General features: G+C 32.8%; 1 long non-coding RNA gene across 1 annotated transcript; it reads left to right on the top strand.

Moving 5' to 3' along the window:
* Positions 1-621: 621 nt before the first annotated feature.
* Positions 622-19,327, top strand: LOC138126154 (uncharacterized). The gene is made up of 2 exons (XR_011157663.1): positions 622-2,122; positions 18,506-19,327. It is a non-coding gene; the product is annotated as an uncharacterized lncRNA (long non-coding RNA).
* The last annotated feature ends 87 nt before the right edge of the window (positions 19,328-19,414 follow it).

Genomic DNA, 19,414 nt, shown 5'->3' with positions numbered 1-19,414 from the left:
TAAAACGTAAGAAACAACATTTTAACAGCAACTTATTTGTCGAAACTAGGCTGGTTAAATTAATTAAACCGGTTAATTTGGTACTAGATAATTGTAACCAATACAGGGTGATTCTGAAATAAGTTTGGAAAAAAAACCGGTAATTGGTGATGATGAGAAGATGTCATTGACAAAAAATTTTTCATATTATACAAGTTTTTTTGTTTTCGAGATACAAATGATTGAAAATTTGGTCAAAATTGCTAGTACGCTGCTGAGTTAAAGATGATTCCCTGATTATCTTGGTAGTTTAGCAACAATTATAATCAAAGTTGCCCGGCAGTCACAAACGTAACCTTACTCATCTCGATCATTTCCATGGAAACATTTGCAAAAAATGTGTGCTTGCACCTACGACTTTATTGCCTTTTTTCCCTATTCATAGGCGTTGGAAATACAAGGATATGGGGTAATTTCCATCCTTTTGATTACACCTCCAAAAGTCATTTACGCAGAATTATTTTGTGTCAAGGATGCAAACACATTTTTTTCCAAACTAATTTCAGAATCACACTGTATAGGTACAAGGTGAGTCAGGAGGAACCGCCGAAACTCCATGAGTGTATTCACACGTGAAAATAATGTAAAATAAACTCATATGTTCTTATCCGATTTTCATTTGTTTTCAGTTATAGCGTAATTAAAAATTTGGTAATTGTGTACTTTACCTTCTGGAATTCTGGAATTTTCGCGTTTTTTTCTGGCTAGACAGCCTCAGGGCATCCTCCAACATCGTTTCCCACCACTCAAACCTTGTGCAAATGAATTTTCCTTGCCCTTTAGTTATACATAGTAAGACATTGACGCGAAAATTCCAGAAGAGGTAAAGTAAACAATTACCAAAAATTTTATCTAGCGTTCTACTTGTATCCCGATTTTCGCTTGTTTTCGCATTAAAAACGTTTTGTAATCGGAGTATGCCATGTTTGAGGCTAAAAAGCATTTGGCTGGTTGAAAAATGAAGTGTTCAAAGTACAAGCGAACACTCGGGACGCACTAATTCGACTTATTAGAAATACTGCAGCCAAGAAAAGCAGCAAGTAATTAGTAGAGCAACAAGCGCCCTTCGTAGGCGAAGCAGAAAGTGTTTAGAGGTCAACCGCGGTATTTTTTAACATTTAATAAAAGAACGTGACAATGTTTGCAATTTTGTTTATTTTTTATTACGCTATAACTTGCAAACAAATGAAAATCGGATAAGAACATATGAGTTTATTTTCCGTGTGAATACGAAGTGAAGTTTCGGCCGTTCCTCTCGACTCACCCTGTATAATTTATAATATTAACACAATATTCGGCGTTTACTTGAAATATATTACTAAAATTCATTCATTTGTGGAAAATATTTTAATATCTAAATTCACAGCAAAAATATAAAAACTGAGTATTGGAATAATTTTTTTTATTCAATTAATTAGATGACTGTCGAGTGTCTGGTCTCCCTGTAATTATGCACATTAGTTGTATGTTGTATGTGCATGAGTATATGGTGTGTCATCTTATGGTTTTACCGTGTTGGTCATCCGAGGAGCTGCGGCCATAAATGAAGGTGTGGACTGGATCGCATTTAAGTGACAAGGTGGACTTCACCACGGTGTTGGTTTCCAGGACCGGATTAAATTCAGTTACATATTTATACCGTTTATCTCTTAGGTACAACTGACATTACTGAAAACAACGGTTTCGGTCCAAGTACCCAATCACATACATCACTAGGAGAAAGCACGTTTTTCTGAACACAGCATCATATATGTGGCAAAATAATGACCATTAACAATCGTACGATCGAGTATATTAATTTGGTCTGGTGTAAATTGTGATCTAGCATCCCATACACACACGTGTGTGGGTAAGTTCTCGTCAAAGTTTTGGTGTTTTCTTTTGTCGCTGAACTGCTGAAGGTGGACAAGGGCCCGGTAAATCACCGTCCGGCCCTGAAGGTGACTGTACTGTTTCCTCGCCAACCGAGCGCGGTGCACGTGTGCGCCGCGAGGAATGCACGGCGGCGCCAGTGAGTCTGGGTAACACCTGCACGGCGGCTTGGCTGCTGTGTACTGGACCACGCCAATATTGTCCTGTGAAGGTAAGCCCCCTCACTTATTTTTTGACGTAGTTCTCGTGGTTGGGGAACAATCCTTTTCCTCAAGTCGAGGCATATCGCATCTGTGACTGTGACATCCTGACATTCTTGAGTGTTGTTACTTTGTAAGAACATAATTATGTGGAAACAGTTTACTATGACGAGTCGGGATGAATCTGGTTAATATCCCCTGAGCAACAGCATTGACAATTGGCGTTATACATATTTTTTATTACTCTGTTGCCAAACATGTTTTTGGTGGTAGACCAATAGCTAATAGAGTAGACAGTCGTTTAATAAACAGAAGGGTTAGTAATCAAAAATTGACTGTCTAAACTCTAAATTATGCAGATGAGAAACCATGAAAAGAAAAAAATATCTATGTAGTTGTTTATTTGTGATTTGTAACAAGGAGGAATTCCTGCAGTGTCAAGTAATAATGTGGACCAGAGTTGAAAGAAGTCTCTGGCAGCTGAATTATGAACGAACACTTATGCATGCAAGACATCAGAGACATAAATACATATTTGCGTTGTGGATTGTGTTTGCTAGAAATTTATAATATCGTTGGACATTTGGTTTTTTAAGATTTCCATAAAAATAATACATAGTTATTTATGTAACATGTGTGTAAAGCCCCACTTTTTAGAATGAGCAGCTAGTTTAGAACGTGAGCGCAGAGAGTGCTTCTAAATCTGCAGGTTCTAAAAAGAGACTTTACACATAACACATAAGTTACATAACGTTTTATCTACGAGTATAACAGTTCGCGAAGTTTGTACTTTAAGCTAGTTTGACACGATGCTAAATTTTGTAGAAAAATTTGTTAGAAAATGAGAGAGACCCTCGATCAGGACCAATGAACGATCAGGAATGACAAAGACAGACTATGATCCTGATCGTTCATTGGTCCTGATCGAAGGTCTCTCTCATTTTCTAACAAATTTTCTACAAAATTTAGCATCGTGTCAAACTAGCTTTAGATTATAGAATACTCGTAGGTACAAAATGTATAAAAAACCAAACAAATTTTTCCGGGGGCAAACTTGCTATTGCAGTATTTCCATCATCCAAAATGTCTGGAGGTGTGGTAAATAGTGGACCAAACCGTCCATTATTTTGATTTATTTTTCTGAAATTATTTTACTCCCACTAACGCATTGGTATAGAAGTGCACATTGTTGTTTTTCAAAAGAATACGATGCAAGTAGGTGAACAAAGTGATTGCGACAACTTTCATATTTATTTTTAAAATGTCACATTCGTTAAAATTCTCAATATTTTTGTTGTAGATAATAGTTATTTAAGATATAAGTGTAAAAAGTTATCCTTTATTGCACGAACGGGTTTAAAATACGACCGAGGTACGAGGGAGTATTTTAAAGGATGTGAGTGCAACAAAGGAACTTTTTACACGTATGTGTCACAACATTTTATCTACGATTGTTTCAACATAAATTTGTATAAAATAATTACAATTATTGATTCAATATTTTATGAATAACCAAAGTCGTTTGAGAATCACGTCGTTTAGCAACATACTTCTAAACAATGTTTCCAACAAATTGGATTGTTGTATTCTGACAGTTCTGTGCCATAAAAGCGTGTACTAAAAGTTTTATAGCAGAATTCCGTCAGTTTACTAAACGTCCATTTTGACAACGATTTTTAGTGCAAAAAGTGCCTACTTTTTACACGATCGTAGATAAAAAAGTTAAATGTGGAGTTAAAAAATACGCAAAAATTAAGTCTCTGTAACAACTTACGTGTTATGATTTCTCAGTTTAATTTTTTGACTTTACTAAATTTGAATTTAATTTTCATTGAAATAAAAATGTGTCGATTCTGAAACATCCTGAGATGGTGGATAGGATTTTGCCCTCAATATGGGATACCACATTATTATCACAGTTCCATGACGATACAAACCAGTTGTGCAACAATAATATCTCTATTCCACTTGTTGCATAAATAACTATTAAGTTAAATAAAAGGTACATGTACCGAACTATTTTCAAAAAGTAGTTTTACAAATTTTTATTTATGGATTGAGAATTTCTTCTTCAAAATCCTTGGCAAGAGGATGAAAAAAATCTATAAATTAGAAATCTATTTACATATGTTTAATTTATGTTTTATAATAAACTAGGCAAAAATGAATAGGGAATTTTTCATTTTTTGAATTTTTTGTAACTACGTGTTAGAAATCAATATCTACACATACACATTAAATGTAATGTTTCCAGTACCTGTAACATTTTAAATGTATTTACTGTTTAAGAATACGTGGGAGGATTGGGGCAATTATTTTGCTTTCCAAGAAAAATTGTGGAATTCCCTATTCATTTTTGTCTAGTTTATTATAAATCTTAAGAATACATACATGAGTTTTACTTATAATAAGAAAACAAATTGGGTAATTGCAGCCTCAAATTGTTATAAACAGGATGTGTGTATTAATTTTAACCAGTGGAAGAACTCGTCAGTTTATGAAACTTTTCTCTACGTATGCAAAATTCGCAAAAGAATTCCAATATTTTTTGCCCCCCAATTTATACCAAACGAGTCGTTTTGTGTCATTAACTAGTCTCTACCTTTTTGTAAACATGAGAATTTTAATTATTTAATTTTGCCTATACTCGTAACAATGTAACTTTTTGACAAGGCTCCGTTTCTATCATAACAGAAAATTTTCGCCCATACCCATAGGCGGGTATACACTTTGAAGGCTAATTTATTCCAAATTTTAAATCAATTTGTAATGCTTTTTCGTAAAAATGTTATAGAGAAAAATTTCATAAATTGGCGAGTTGTTCCACTGGTTAAAATTAACACACGTATTTCAAATACACCTGTATATGTATTCATCGAAATTGAAACGAAGATACCTGGAAGAAGAATCTCTAGATATGAGAAGGCACTCAGCAACTTTGCTTGTCAGCAAATTTTGGTTGTCTTCATCATCACGTTGATTCAAAATGATTCCAGCTGTTTCACTCTTCGTCAAATGATGGTGAATTGTAAATTTTTCTAACTTTCTAACGGAATCAGAACATCCCTTTTGTTAATATAAATGTATCTGGTTACTGTGTTCTAAGAGTTGACAGCAGCATACATATAGAGTGTTACGTAAGCAAACGGCAATCGCCTGGATGGTAACCGAAGGGAGCAAAAGGAATGTAATTTTGTTGGTTTCCTTTTACAGAAGACTTTACTTTAAGTATTAGGAGACTTCAAATTTGACCAATAGGAACACAATCCATAAATCGGTTTTGAACAATGTATCAAGTTGTCGACGCTCGATGGCAGCAAAAAATTTGTCAAATCTGACGTTAGTTCAGTAACGTTCGGGTTCGGGTAGTGTAATTATAATTTCATAGTTGCTATTCATTATGGCCCAACGTTTTACGTTCCATGAGGATGCAGACATACACTTAGTGTATGGTGAAGTACATCAAGACTACCAAGAGGAAGATACCAACAGACGTTTCCAAATAGAAAAATTCCACGTAGAAGCGTATTCAAGAGAATTGACCAAAAACCAAAAGCTAAGGGAATTTGGGCATCTAAATATCAATAATTTGGATAGGGGAAGATCTCTAAATGATGACCATGTCGAACGTGATGAAGAAATTTTGCAAGAAAATCGCAAAAAACGTATACGTCAACTTAGTCGCATTGTTGGAACCTTACATAACGAAAACATGCATCCTTACCATTACACATAGACTCCGGATTTACTGGCAGAGGAGTATGATTTATGAGCGAAGACTCAATTTTTGTACGTGGTTGATAGAAATGGATGCTCAAAATCCTACATTCATTGAAAGAATACTTTTACTGAGGAAGCTAATTTTTCTCGTACCTAACGGAGTGGTAAATTTAAGAAACATGCATTACTGGGCACTTAATAATCTTTATGTCATTCGGATGGTTCATAACTAACATTTGTTTTCCATCAATGTATGAGGCCGGAATTTTTGGTAACAGTCTAGTGGTCCATTCACCTTGCCGAATAGAACGGCAATGACTATTTGAATTTTTTAGAAAATGAAATAACTAATACAGGGGTATTTACGAGTAATAATAGGCCTAACATCGACGCAACCAAGTAAACATATTTATCTACTTTGAGTTACAAATAGGCTCATTATTATACCGAAAACAGTTTAATAATGAAGCATATTATTAAACTGTTTTTGGTAACTTTTAGGTTTTGTTATATTGGCAAAATCAGCCGTTTGACGTCAGGCGTCAAGGTAACCAATAAAACTACGAAGTAAATTTAGTAAAATAACCTTACTTTTTTGTGAAAAATGTCTGTTACCAACCCACGTGAAAGTCCCTAGTCTAATATGAAAATTTGAACAGCTGAAATTTCAGGAATTAGTACAGCAAAGTAGATAAAATAGTATATTATACTCTTCTGAAACTAGTAGATACCAATTAATATCTTTATTTTTTAATGAATCCAAGACCGCTTTTAAAGACAATTTTCAATTGTCATTACGTGACATCTATCAAACCTAAAATGTATTCGAATGACGAAAAAGTTGATCTAATTTACGATGAATGAAGAAAAAACGCATATCCAGCAGTTCGATTACATATTTATGCGGAGTGGTATCTTGGTTCCTGGCAGAAGAGTACCTCCTGATACTATTTTCCGAAGTTTAAATCAAAATAACCTAAAAAAAGAACGGAACAAACTGTGTTTTATTATTTTTTTAAACATATAAATGATCAACGAAGTTCATGACAATGTATAACTGGTTGCGTTTCAATTTTTGTAAGACCCATTTATTACTCGTGAATAACCCTGTATTTTTGATGACTTCCCTTTACAAATCCGAAGAAAAGTATGGTATGTACTATACAGTGAGCGGCAAAAGTATGGAATAAATTCATTAAAAATTAAACAAAATTTTTTCTTAAAAAATCTTTGGACAGGTCAATTTTAGTTTATAAAAATACATATTTTAATATAAAATAAAATTCCAAGCAGTCATTTGTTTTCGAGTTATGACGTCATCGATAGTTTTTTTAAATGGAAACCCCCTATTTTTTTTCTTGATTCTGATAGCCCTTTTAATTGTCTAAACACCAGTATAAAAATTTTGTTATCTTACATAAGGAAATTTTTAAGAAAAAAAAAAAGTTGAAAAAAATAAATTTTATAACTAACAAAATCAAGTCAAAAACTGTATTACTAAGTACTTAAAATTATGGAATTCAATGTTCGAATTGCCATCCCCCAGCTTGTGACAATAAACAAGTTTATGAACAAATTCCCCCTGTTTCAGTTTTATCTATCGCATCCAATCAAAATTAAAATTTTTATACGTTGTGTTTTTCTGTTAAATGAGTCATTTTCGAAAAAGTTTTGTAAAACAAATAACACATACGAATGAAATTGACAGTAACATTTGACTGTTTGGTTTACCTACTTGATTTTTTGACTTGTTTTTGTTCGTTATAAAATTTATTTTTTCCAACTTTATTATTTTTTTTCTCAAAAATTTCCTTATGTAAGGTAACAAAATTTTTATACTGTCATTTACACAATCAAAAGGGCTATCAGAAGCAAGAAAAACAATAGGGGGTTTCCATTTAAAAAAATTATCGATGACGTCATAACTCGAAAACAAATGACTGCTTGGAATTTTATTTTGTATTAAAATATGTATCTTTATAAACTAAAATCGACCTGTCCAAATATTTTTTTGAAAAAAATTTTGTTTAATTTTTAATAAATTTATTCCATACTTTTGCCGCTCACTGTATAAACGATAAAGTTTATAGCATTCAAACGTGAACACGGTGTTAGCTGACATGCAACTTGACATGTTTTTATACAGAGTGTCGTCTATAAATGATTGTGGCATCCAAGTAGGCTTTGATTGTGTGCCGACTCTTTCACCAGAAATCGAATAATATTAGCCTGATCTACGATAATATGCAATCCCAGAACAAATTGGTTTTCCTGGTATACTATCGCGGCCAAAAAATAGTAGGACAATACGTTACTGTAGACACTTCCAAAACAGTAACGTGTTGTCCTACTATTTTTTGCCCGCGATGGTACAAGATGGAGCACCTCCTCATTGTCATCGTAACGTTACTAATTATTTAATATTGAATTTGAAAATTAGTGGATTGGCAGATACGGTCTCACTTTGTGGCCACCTAGGTCTCTTGACCTTAATCCATTGGATTTTTATTTTTGAGGTCATATTAAATGGGTAGTTTACGAAACCGAAATGAATTGTGGAACAGAATACAAAATGGGTCGAATGAAATTATAGAAATATTCGATTCAGTGAGGAACTCTCTACGTTGCCTGTTTACAAGCAAATGATCGGCGTTTCGAACATTTATGTTTGATTTAAAAAAAATATGTTTCCTTTATTTTTATCCTTCATGTAACGACACTGGTGAAATATGTCAGATACATCAAAGTTTCCATTGTTGATAACTATGTAACTTGATCCCTTGTTTTTTCATTATTTCGAAAACTGTTCCTTATTCGTGAATTTTGGGAAAGAAAAATTTACAAAATAGCATTTCTTTGGCTTTTACCAATCGCCACCCAGACGATTGCCGTTTAGTTACGGAACACCTGTATATTGCATTTTCAAAGTAAACCCCTTTGAAATGAAAATCTAGGCTTAATTTTTTTTGTTAGATTTTGTAGGTTTTTAGATTGCGTAATTTGCCAATAAAAAATACGTAGTGTGTACTTTTAATATTAATTTAGAAGTCGGGAACAACAAACAGTAACCAACTTTCTATTTTTGTCACTATTGGGGGCTCTGCTAATGAAGTAGTTTGACATTTTAATATTTTATGACACAATTTTGCATTTGAAGTTATGTATCATTCAACATTTGCTTTGTATTGTACAGACGCACAAAGTGTGATATTTTGCCCTCTGTCCGATTTAAAGTTAATAATAATCTATCTTAATTCTAAAGCATAGTTTTTAAACAGAAATTTAATTATTAGTACCTAATAGTAAGATATTTCTTCAAATTTTTTTATTATAAAATTATGTCTTTAGTATGGATTTAGGTATGTTTGGAAAAATTCTTTTTAAAGAATGAATGCATTCTTGTTGGATATTCAATCAAAGAGGTAATATCAATTTCACACCCCGTGTCAGAATATACCTACTGAAATCCACGGCTGTCGGCTAATCACATCGCTCGTATTTTCATTCTACAACGGCAGAATTTTCATCCTCTTGAATAATAGCCATCATTATACGCTCGTTGAAGAATGTAGGTACAGTAGAGGGTCAATAATCCGAATCTCGGTAATCCGAACGTTCGCTAATCCGAGCGACCACGTAACCGCGATTCTAAATTAAATTACGGAATCGCGTCGCATATACGAAACGAATTTTAGTCTTGTGTTTATACATAGAAATATCGGGTGTTCATTTAAATTTATGCTCAAAGTTGGCGTTGAAGAGTCGATTGTGAACGGACCACTCGTCAGTTTGCACAGTAAAAACACAAACAACACAGAAAGTGAGGGTAGATTGGTTAGATTTCTGGTATGCAGGTCTTTTATCCAATACTCGTTTGTATTTTCAGCTACTATTTAGTATGTAGTAATATTTGATAATCCGAACATTTTGAGAATCTGAACCACCTTCGGTCCCAATTAGTTCGGATTATCGACGCTTTACTATTCTAGGACACATGATGTAATGGGCACACATTTCTTATGATGAATATCGTCCTTTTTGTATTCGTGTTAGGGCACGTTTTCCCCATTTCAATATTTTTGATACTGCCGAAAAATATTTGCACTTCAAATTTTTTGAATGCAGCTGTTGTTTCTGGGGCTTTTTTCAATGGATTGAAAACGTCTTTTATAACTTCTGCTGATCGCGTTAAAGGCAAACCACTTTTTTTTGTTCGACACTGTCAGAACTTGAGAATTTTCTCCTGTGTGAACGGATTTTGATAAATTTGACAACTTGTCAAAACGAAACGTCAAGTTAATTTTAAAGATTTTCAGCGATTTGGAGCCTTTGGGGGGCTCGTCGAACAAAATAGTATATTAAAAGACAAGTTTCATAAGACCAGGCTTGAAGCACGAATTCAAGATTAAGAATAAAACGAGTGGCGTAGCCACGAGTTATTTTAAAGAATGAGTGCTTCAAGGTCTTATGAAAGGAGTTTTTTATACTATTTTTTTGTAATTTGCCATTTTTAAGCGATTTTTAAACAAAAATGTTTGCTTTTCTCGATTTAGGGATTTTTGTGCGGCGGTTGGTAATGTCTTAATTTTAAAAGTGAAAATTTGATCAAGTCTTCAAAGTCGTCTTTTGTTTTATCCAAATTCTGTCACAAAACACAAATATGGAAGATAATCTTTCATGTACGCCCGCTGAAATACGTGAAATTGCCAAAAATACGGTCGCGAATTTGTTGTCTGATAAATCCTGATAAATAATTCTTTGCACATTTTGTAATTTAAACTGACACGCATGACGGATCAAGCTTTGCCAACCTAAAAATTTTCGTAAAATGTTCCGTGAAATATTGGCTATAAGGATATCCCAGATGATCGTCGCGTTCGTTAATATGTCTGTTAGAGAATCAAAATGGAGGCAAATTCCAAAAAAACGTGGACTCTCGATTCACTCAAGTTTTAAACTGGCCCACTCTTGTCAAAAAAAGCCCAAATTACACACGAACTCGTTAAATAAACTACTATTTTCAAACTTTGTTATACTCTCTTGGATTATTTTAAAATGAATCCGAATATAAATCAAATAATTTTAATTTTTGTCTTTGCTATAATCAATTGCGCTTTTTGAATGGCACCAGCAGAACTTCCATCAATTTGTAATAATTACATTAAATGTAATGTAATTACATTAAAATGTAAAAATCATGTTCGCTTTTTTTTTGCTTACCCTTTTACGGAATCAAAATGTTCACTATACATACAATACCGCAACCTGGAGTCATGTCCCCCAGCAGCAGGGGCATGTCTTTTTATATTTCTCTACTTTTAGAGGTGCTTCAACAAAAATTTGTTTGCATTAGAAGTCAAGTTGTCCACATCTTCAAACTGATGGCGGACTTTCTCCACTAAACTTGAAGCAAATACTAAGCATACCACATCCATAGTTCTTACTTTGAGGTGTTTGTTTCACTTTTCCATGTATACTGGCTCCATCATAAATAATCTAAACTTCCCGGCAACAATTTTAGTACTAATTAAAGTGCTTAAAAACAAAAAGACTTTTTTTGCATATCGTAATGAAAGCAGCACTTTTTTAAACGAAAATCGTAGTGAAAGTAGTACTTTTTTGCATCATTTTATTCCATCTCCTTGGAGATGATTGTCCAAGTATATCTACTTTTTTTTTCATAAATCCTTTTATACTAAATTTCTCAACTTACTACGATATGCAAACTTTTCTTTGCCATTTTCTATCGTGGCTCTTTTCCATTTAATACAAAAAATAATTATTTATTTATATATCTAGATACAAGTTTTATTCATTTACCTTATTAACAAATAAAAATACTCCATTTTGCATAAAATCCGAGCCTAGTTACGATTACTGTAAGTGTAAAATATAGGTCATATTTATGTATCGTGTGATCAAGAAAATTTATAAACGAGTCAGCCTTGAAAATATCCGTGATCGATAATTTTCAAATAAAATAATAAAAGTAGAGGAAAAAATAGCGAAAGTGGCAACTGATAAATAGAGTTTAATCACTAAAAATAAATCCATTTTCCAAAAATTTGTTATGAGCAAATTTATTTTATCAAACTTTAGCAATATGCAATATGCGACTGCAAGAAAATACGAATGCTAGAAGGAAGTTGTTTGTTTATAGTTGTTAATGCAAACGTGTGCAATAGTGGTGCAAATTACAACAAAAAGTCTATCAAGAATCTAACAGAAAATGTAGATTGACGTTAAACAATTATTGGTAAAGGGTGCACTTTCTACATTTTTGTTTACTACATTTTTGTTTAAAACATTAGCTCTTTTTTTATTAAACAATATGATTTGGGAAGATACGCAGCATAATACATATTATGTAAAAACCATGGCATTTTATTTGCAGTTTTTTTCTCCCTACATTTTAAATATGTAATAGGTATGAATCCTTAAATATTATCCATCATTTCATTACACTCAACACTGAGTTTGTTTCAACAGCTGACTAATCATTCATTACATATAAATTAACCAATTTATTCAATTTTAGTTTTCACGCTACTATTGTTTACGATGCTCAAAACATTTTATGTAATAGAAAGCACAGATACACCTGAAACTAATACAATCTATTTGCCAGTAAATTAGGTAAGTATCCAATAATGTCGCAAAGTTAATTTAATCGTTCTAAGCCTGGAAATGATAATTCGGCTTAAACTAACGACTTCATATTGTGGACACCAATTTAGGTTATTTATTTACATTACAAAGTAGACAGACACACGCTTTATCAACAACATATATTTTAAAATCATCGCTTTGACGGACGGGCATATATTTTTGTCAATTATTCAAATGAAGTAGACAGTATTTAGCATATTGGTAATACATAAAGACTGTCATGATCATGCTAATGCAGACAGTGATAAATTGGTTGCTTATACAATACAAAATCAGTAATTTTTTAGTGAGACTCGTACTTAGGTACAATTAGTAACAAACCAGGCAACAATGTAATGATAGTCCATTTCGAACAATTACTTTTAACATTAAGGAGTTAGTTTACTCATGCGACAACGAGTTTGAACTAAATAGCTAAGTAAAAACAAAGGCATGTGATTTTCTAAAATTGCCAAGATACATTCAACTCATCTTTCTAAGCCGTGGGAGTTGACGAAAAGCGTTTTACAATCAGCAGCAATATTGAAATGAAAGCAGATTGAGTATATTTAAACTATAATATTTTTAAAGAAAAGTAAATTTTAGGTTTAGATTTAATGAGTTAGTACGATGTGTAGATAAAATAAAGCAGTAACCAATTTCAATGAATGCGCAAATGGAAATTACCATCAAATGGCGGACTAGAAAGGTAGTTTGAAATGACAAAAAAGGCGAAAATTATGAGAAACATTCAGTAGTAACACTCTCACCAGAGGACAGCGACAGTGAATTTAATTTACCTCTAAAGGAACACCTTGATGGTGAACTGTCTTAGAATTATCTCATCTTCTATCTCGCTCAGCCTTCTCTCCGTTCCTGCGCTTTATTTTTCAGACACACCACAAATGTTCACTTAACACTTGTTATCTATGGTCATAGGTGACACACTACAATTTACTTAAAATTTTTAAGTGTATGCCGCAAAAAAGAATAAGTTTCTATAATTTCAGTCCACGGAACATTACCAAAGCTAAATTATTCCGTAGACATCAGCACATATTTCCTAAGCGCTATGTCCTGTGTTTTTTTTTTTACTTACCTGGACTAATAAGTAAACTCGATATTATTAGTCTACCGGTCTTAGCCAGCATGTTATTTTATTTGTTTTAGTTACGATAGAAAATGATTGCTGTAATTGCAGGCTTTGCGTTTAACAAGTTCATCGATTTAAGAAAATGTATTTGAAATTCAGAATATTCGGTAATCTCGTTTGAAATCTGAAAAATTTTATGACGGTAAAGTGTTAATATTCGGAACGGTTGAGCGAACAGATTCCTCTTCAGATAACTGCTTGTTTGTGAATGAACGCATTATAAAATGTCTGGACTATCTATGAATGAAAGAGTAGTGGCCGACACGGCCACTGGGACGCAGTTCCGTTTCGTCTCTGCCCACTCCTGTAAAATGGCTCACAATACAAAGTTTCGATCTTAATTAAACCGTGCATGCATTCTTCTTTATTTGGACTCATCCGGTTGATATAGTTATGTTTACAACTCAAGCGTAAATATGTGATGATAGTTGTTATTTAACAACCAAATATCATTGTCTAAAGAGTATTTTGTCAACTACCAAGAATATCGTGCCAATCTACAAATGTCGTAGATGTACTTAATTATTAATTACCAAACTTATTGCTAAGCTGAACAAGTGTACATGTGCTGATTTTTTAGCACAATAACTTATTGTCAGTATAAGGTATCATTTGCCAAAGCAACATCATTTGGACCTGCTGATATTTGTTGGCTGTATGTAGGTAGCAATCTTTTGCACTTCGACTGGTATAAATGATTAACTAAAATCACATGTGAAATTATGTACATATATAATAATGAAAAGTTTTAGAGCCTTCGTCATTTGAAAGATAGATAGCAAGAATAGTGAGTCATGATCCATTTTTTCCCGGAATGTTTTATCTCACAGGAGTCGGAAAGTCTATATAGACTGATAGAGGCTTTTGGAAAGAGTCATCAAGAATGTTGAAAGATTTAGGTACGTTTTCACTCTTGTCCAAATTTGGGGCTTTCGTAAACCTTTCTTGTGGAATTTCATATTATACAAAACTTTTAATTTTGAAAATTACAAAGGAGCATTGAACAAGTGCCTGTAATACATAGAGGCAAATTAAATACGTTTAACTCAAGAAGATGCGTCTTGTTAAACTAAATTTTTACCTGGTTTAATTCTCTCTCTCTCTCTTTTTATTTTTAATGTCCATTTTTGTAAGAATCTAACGGAAGATTTAGTTACTTAATTACTTACATTTTTTGAAATTGTTTATATTCATGTTTGATAGATCATATGGCATTATAACTACTGTTCGTCTCTACAAAACAAACATTTATTCAAATATGAAAAACATAGGAAATGATCACCGATTGACGTGTATTCTCAAATTAACGACAAATGTATGAATGAATCTATACATATCTCACAAAATATCAAAGCTTACAAAGCCATAAAAAACACTTTTGCAAAACTATTCTTTTGTAAAAAAAAATTTTCTGGTGCTAATTGGCACATTTCTTTTGATTTCTTTTTATACATACTTACTATTTCAAGTAGGTAAATAAAACTACAATGTGAATTCCTTGGCTCTTTAGTCTAATCACTCTAATCTGACGGTATTAAATATATTTTGTGAATTCATCAATGCAACAACCAACTAGACATTTAAGTTTAAATTGTTGAACGTCTATATTATGGAAATCATTTAACAACAACACCATCCATTTTTCTTAATATAATTTGCTTCAAAACTACATTAAAAGACGTTGAAAGGTCATAGCATCAGATGTCTTATATTTTTCATTTAATAAGTTTAACGAATGTCACACATTTACGAGTATGTATGTCCATTGATTTGAAGCATATTTTATGTTGAAATGTTTTTCAACAGGTGTTGAACAGTTGCAGGACATAAAATCAAGCCAACGAAGTACATACTATATTTATACTCAGAGTGAGAACCATACGCATTTGCAAGTTGAAAATGCAACGCTTTAGCGGTGAAACGCATTTCTGTTACCTCTAAGCCGCAGCAGGGCTTTTAAGTCATCATTCGAATGTAAAATTACTTTATGGATCCGGTTATAATTTTTGAATTATTACCGATTTTATGTTCTTGCTATTTCATACCGTTGCATATTTGCATTCATTTGGTTGTTAATTAAAATTTGTGTTGATTTTAATTTATTTAATTGTAATTGGATTATCAAAAGCTCTCTAAACTGATTAAGCGTTTATGTTACCGACGAAACAGTGGTGAAACTTTTTTTTCACAAACTAAAATTCACATGTAGGTACTTAATATGTATTCATATCACCAGAAAGTGATCCGAACTTTTCGCGTAGACTCCCGGTATGGATACGTTTATATTTACAACCGAAAGGAGAAAAGTCTTAGAAATAAAAAAATTTACTCAAGTTTGGGTTGAAAATATGAAACTGTTAACTTTTATGAGCCAATAAAGCAATAAAATTAGGACGAACATTTGCTTTCCAATTTTTCAAGTGTTTTATAATACTTGTCGACTTTTCGACAGAGATGGGTGATGGCTAAGTCGACAACTCATAATTTACAGTTAACAGGGTAGCAGCATAAACAACCACACGAGGTTTCTATGTTCAAGATCATTTTTGAAAATAATTTTTTATATGAATAAAGATTTTGTAGAATGTGACGCGAGTAGTTTTGTTGTACAAATGTCGTTTTTTGTGTTATTATTTCTTTTTTATTAATTAAATTATTGCGTGCGGTGTATATTTTGATCATTCGTATTCATTTACCCTATAACTAGATTCCTGTTGGGTAAGTAAACTCTCGTAGTCGAATGAAAAACAGTAAAAACTTAGAACAGTGATCGTTCTTTCTTCAAAAAACTGTGAAGTTTTTACTGCACAAAAACATTTTCACTCACTCTTTCGTTTCAATAGACTATTTCTTTAAGTGAATGCGCAGTAGCAAACTCCGCCTATTTTCATACAACTCATGAAGTATCAATTCTATTGTCACTAACACAGTCGCCAAAAACACAATGTTTAACTGCACCGTAATACTTTACCCATTTTAAACAGTTTTGAAGACTTTATTATCATTATTTTTATTGTTAATATTGTGAGGTTAGGTCACAAGCTGACATGCATCTGACAGGAGTATGAAAAATGGCGCATGCGTGTTCTAAACCTGCGCCGTGAAATACCCTATTGATGATTATCCCATGAGCGAAGTGTCAAGTTAAGTCGGCCTTACACCAAGGCAACAATTGACAACATGTTGCCTGCAACATTTTGTAGTAATGTTGCCGGTCATTACTAAAAAATGTTGCCGGCAACATGTTGCCAATCGTTCCCTTGGTGTAAGGCCACCTTTAGAGTTAGGAAAATGTAAAAAAAAATCGATTAAAAAAAATATCAATATGTAAAAAATGTTAATTTTAAAGAGATCTATTGGTCATTAAATACCATACTGAGAATTTCAAAAGAACACCAAGAACCATCAAACAGTATTAATGGATAAAACTGAAAATACAGGTGTTTCATGCAACAGTGCTCTCCCTTTATAATTTTTCAACCAATTTATTTTAAATTCCGATCTAGCAGGTAAAATCTAATGTAGAGGATACGTTCCCTTTCCCACAATTTTAAGCAATTGATATACATTTTGCGAATAATTACATTAAATGCAATCAATGGATATCGCCGGGGAAACCGCGTTCCGTTGTAACTTCAATACTTCATAGCTTTATTACTTGATTCCAGTATCATCTGTAATATCGTATGAACAAACTCCGACATGGATGTCGCATAAAAACTAGACGAATAGCAAAAATAAATGATAATATAAAAATACAATGTTTTCAAAGGAATTAACATTACTTGATAAAATTATCCGCAGTGATTAATAAATCCGGCCTGGATGCCTCCTTTTTTATATTAGTGAAATTTAATGTTTCACCTTTTAATTTATTATTTAAACACATTTTAATATTAAGTACTAAATAAAAATTAGTTGAATGTGAATATCATAATTTAATCTAATTATTCGTTAATGAAGAAAATTTACTTCAACTGAAAATCGCACGACACTTAAAATTAGCCAATAGAAAAACAGAATTCGGTATCGTTTCTATAATTTTTTCTGGAAATTTTTTGCAGCTAGCTCACCCAACATGAAATTAATAAGTGGCAATTTTTTCAGCCAATCAAAATCATTTATTTATTAAAAATCTCAAATTTTTTTTCGTTGTCAAGGATAATTCTGTTATACAACTTGATTTTTTTTGGTCAGAAATTTATAATTTAAGAAGCATAATTTCCGTGTCGTTGCGATTTTCTTACCGAATATGCCCTCGTGCATCGATTAATATCCGGAAATTTTATTCTCATGCATTTCCAAAGCGCTCGTGTTTAATTAACACGTTTTGGAAATGCATTCGAAAAAATTTCCGGAAATACCTAATCAATGCACTTGGGATTATAAGTGAAAATATCCAATCTTTTGTGAGTTGTAAAATCTGAGCTAGATACCTACCGACCTTAAAGTGGTAATTTTTAGTAACTCTAAAAATTGTTTCATTTATGTATTGATGAGATATTCGTCAGTAATACGCATAAATTTTGAACGATTTACCTAATTAGTCGCCAAAATTACCTTGTATGTATGTACTTAGTTCGTGGATAAATAGTTACGTGTACATATGTCGCAAGCATGTGTAGAATTCGATCAAGTCAGATGCGAGCTTTTCGCTAATAGGTATTGGTTTAACTTTACTAGGGACTTTGTGTCGGGGTTTTCCGCTTAGTTCCATTCCCATGGCGGGGTTGCTCGACACCCTTGCCAGGTGATTTCCCATAAGACCGCGCACATGTTTGCACATATGCCTTGGTACTGCATATGCACTCCGGTCTATTGTGCCTTCTAATTGTTCGTTTAATTTATTTATGATTTGAGTTTTTGTTTGCAGCTTGCTTTCCTGCATTCAACTTTTGCCTGTACCGTTCGATCATTACCACTTTCCCGACATTGGACTTGAAATAGAAGATGAAGATTCTATTCCACAGGTGATCTATTTCTGGCAACTTTTGTCGGTTAATGATAATGGATAAATGATAAATATAACACTGGTCAAGTGAAACATTTTCAAACAATAAACGTTCGAAGTTCATGCGGAGTTTGCAAGAGTGACATTTTACTTTGATTTATGATTTTTTTGAAACCGATACGGATCTTGTCGAACAAGGAAACACATTTTTACGACGGCAAAATTCCCAATTGCCAAACAAGTTTGTGCCATATGGATGATATTCGGACAGATTGCCGACAATCGACATCGACAGACCCAACAGCCGGGCCGCAACTGTCTCTGATTGAGATAACACCATTCATACCATTTACTGCAATATGCCGCGTATGGTGCCCGAATGTTACTTTTTGCGTTAATATTAATTATTTTTAATGGATCTTCTGTTATACTATTTATTCAATACTCTCATTTTAATATCGAATACTATAAAATAAAATTTTATAAATAGGGAGCATATGACCTGGATATCAAATCAGTCTTTATCCAAATTCATCTATGTAGATAACCGACTGTAAAAGGTGCAAACACTTCAGTCATTGTGGGTTTTAATTCTGGAACAGTCAATTGAAATTAAACTGTTGCTATTTAATTATGTATTTATCTACGCATTTTTATGTAATATGTACAATTTTGGTCGCCTTTTTGCACATGTATTTCTATTCTAAATAAAAATTAACATTTCAATAAATATACATACCTATAGATTTGAATTTACAGAAATTAGATACCTAAAAATGTAGGAATAGTTTGAAGAAAAAGTTCACCAACAAAACATCCACGACGTCACAG

Source organism: Tenebrio molitor, chromosome 1, assembly GCF_963966145.1.
Source record: "Tenebrio molitor chromosome 1, icTenMoli1.1, whole genome shotgun sequence".
In the NCBI taxonomy this organism is placed as follows: domain Eukaryota; kingdom Metazoa; phylum Arthropoda; class Insecta; order Coleoptera; family Tenebrionidae; genus Tenebrio; species Tenebrio molitor.
Note: the sequence above shows the minus strand (reverse complement) of the source record. Positions and strands in the feature narration are given on the sequence as shown.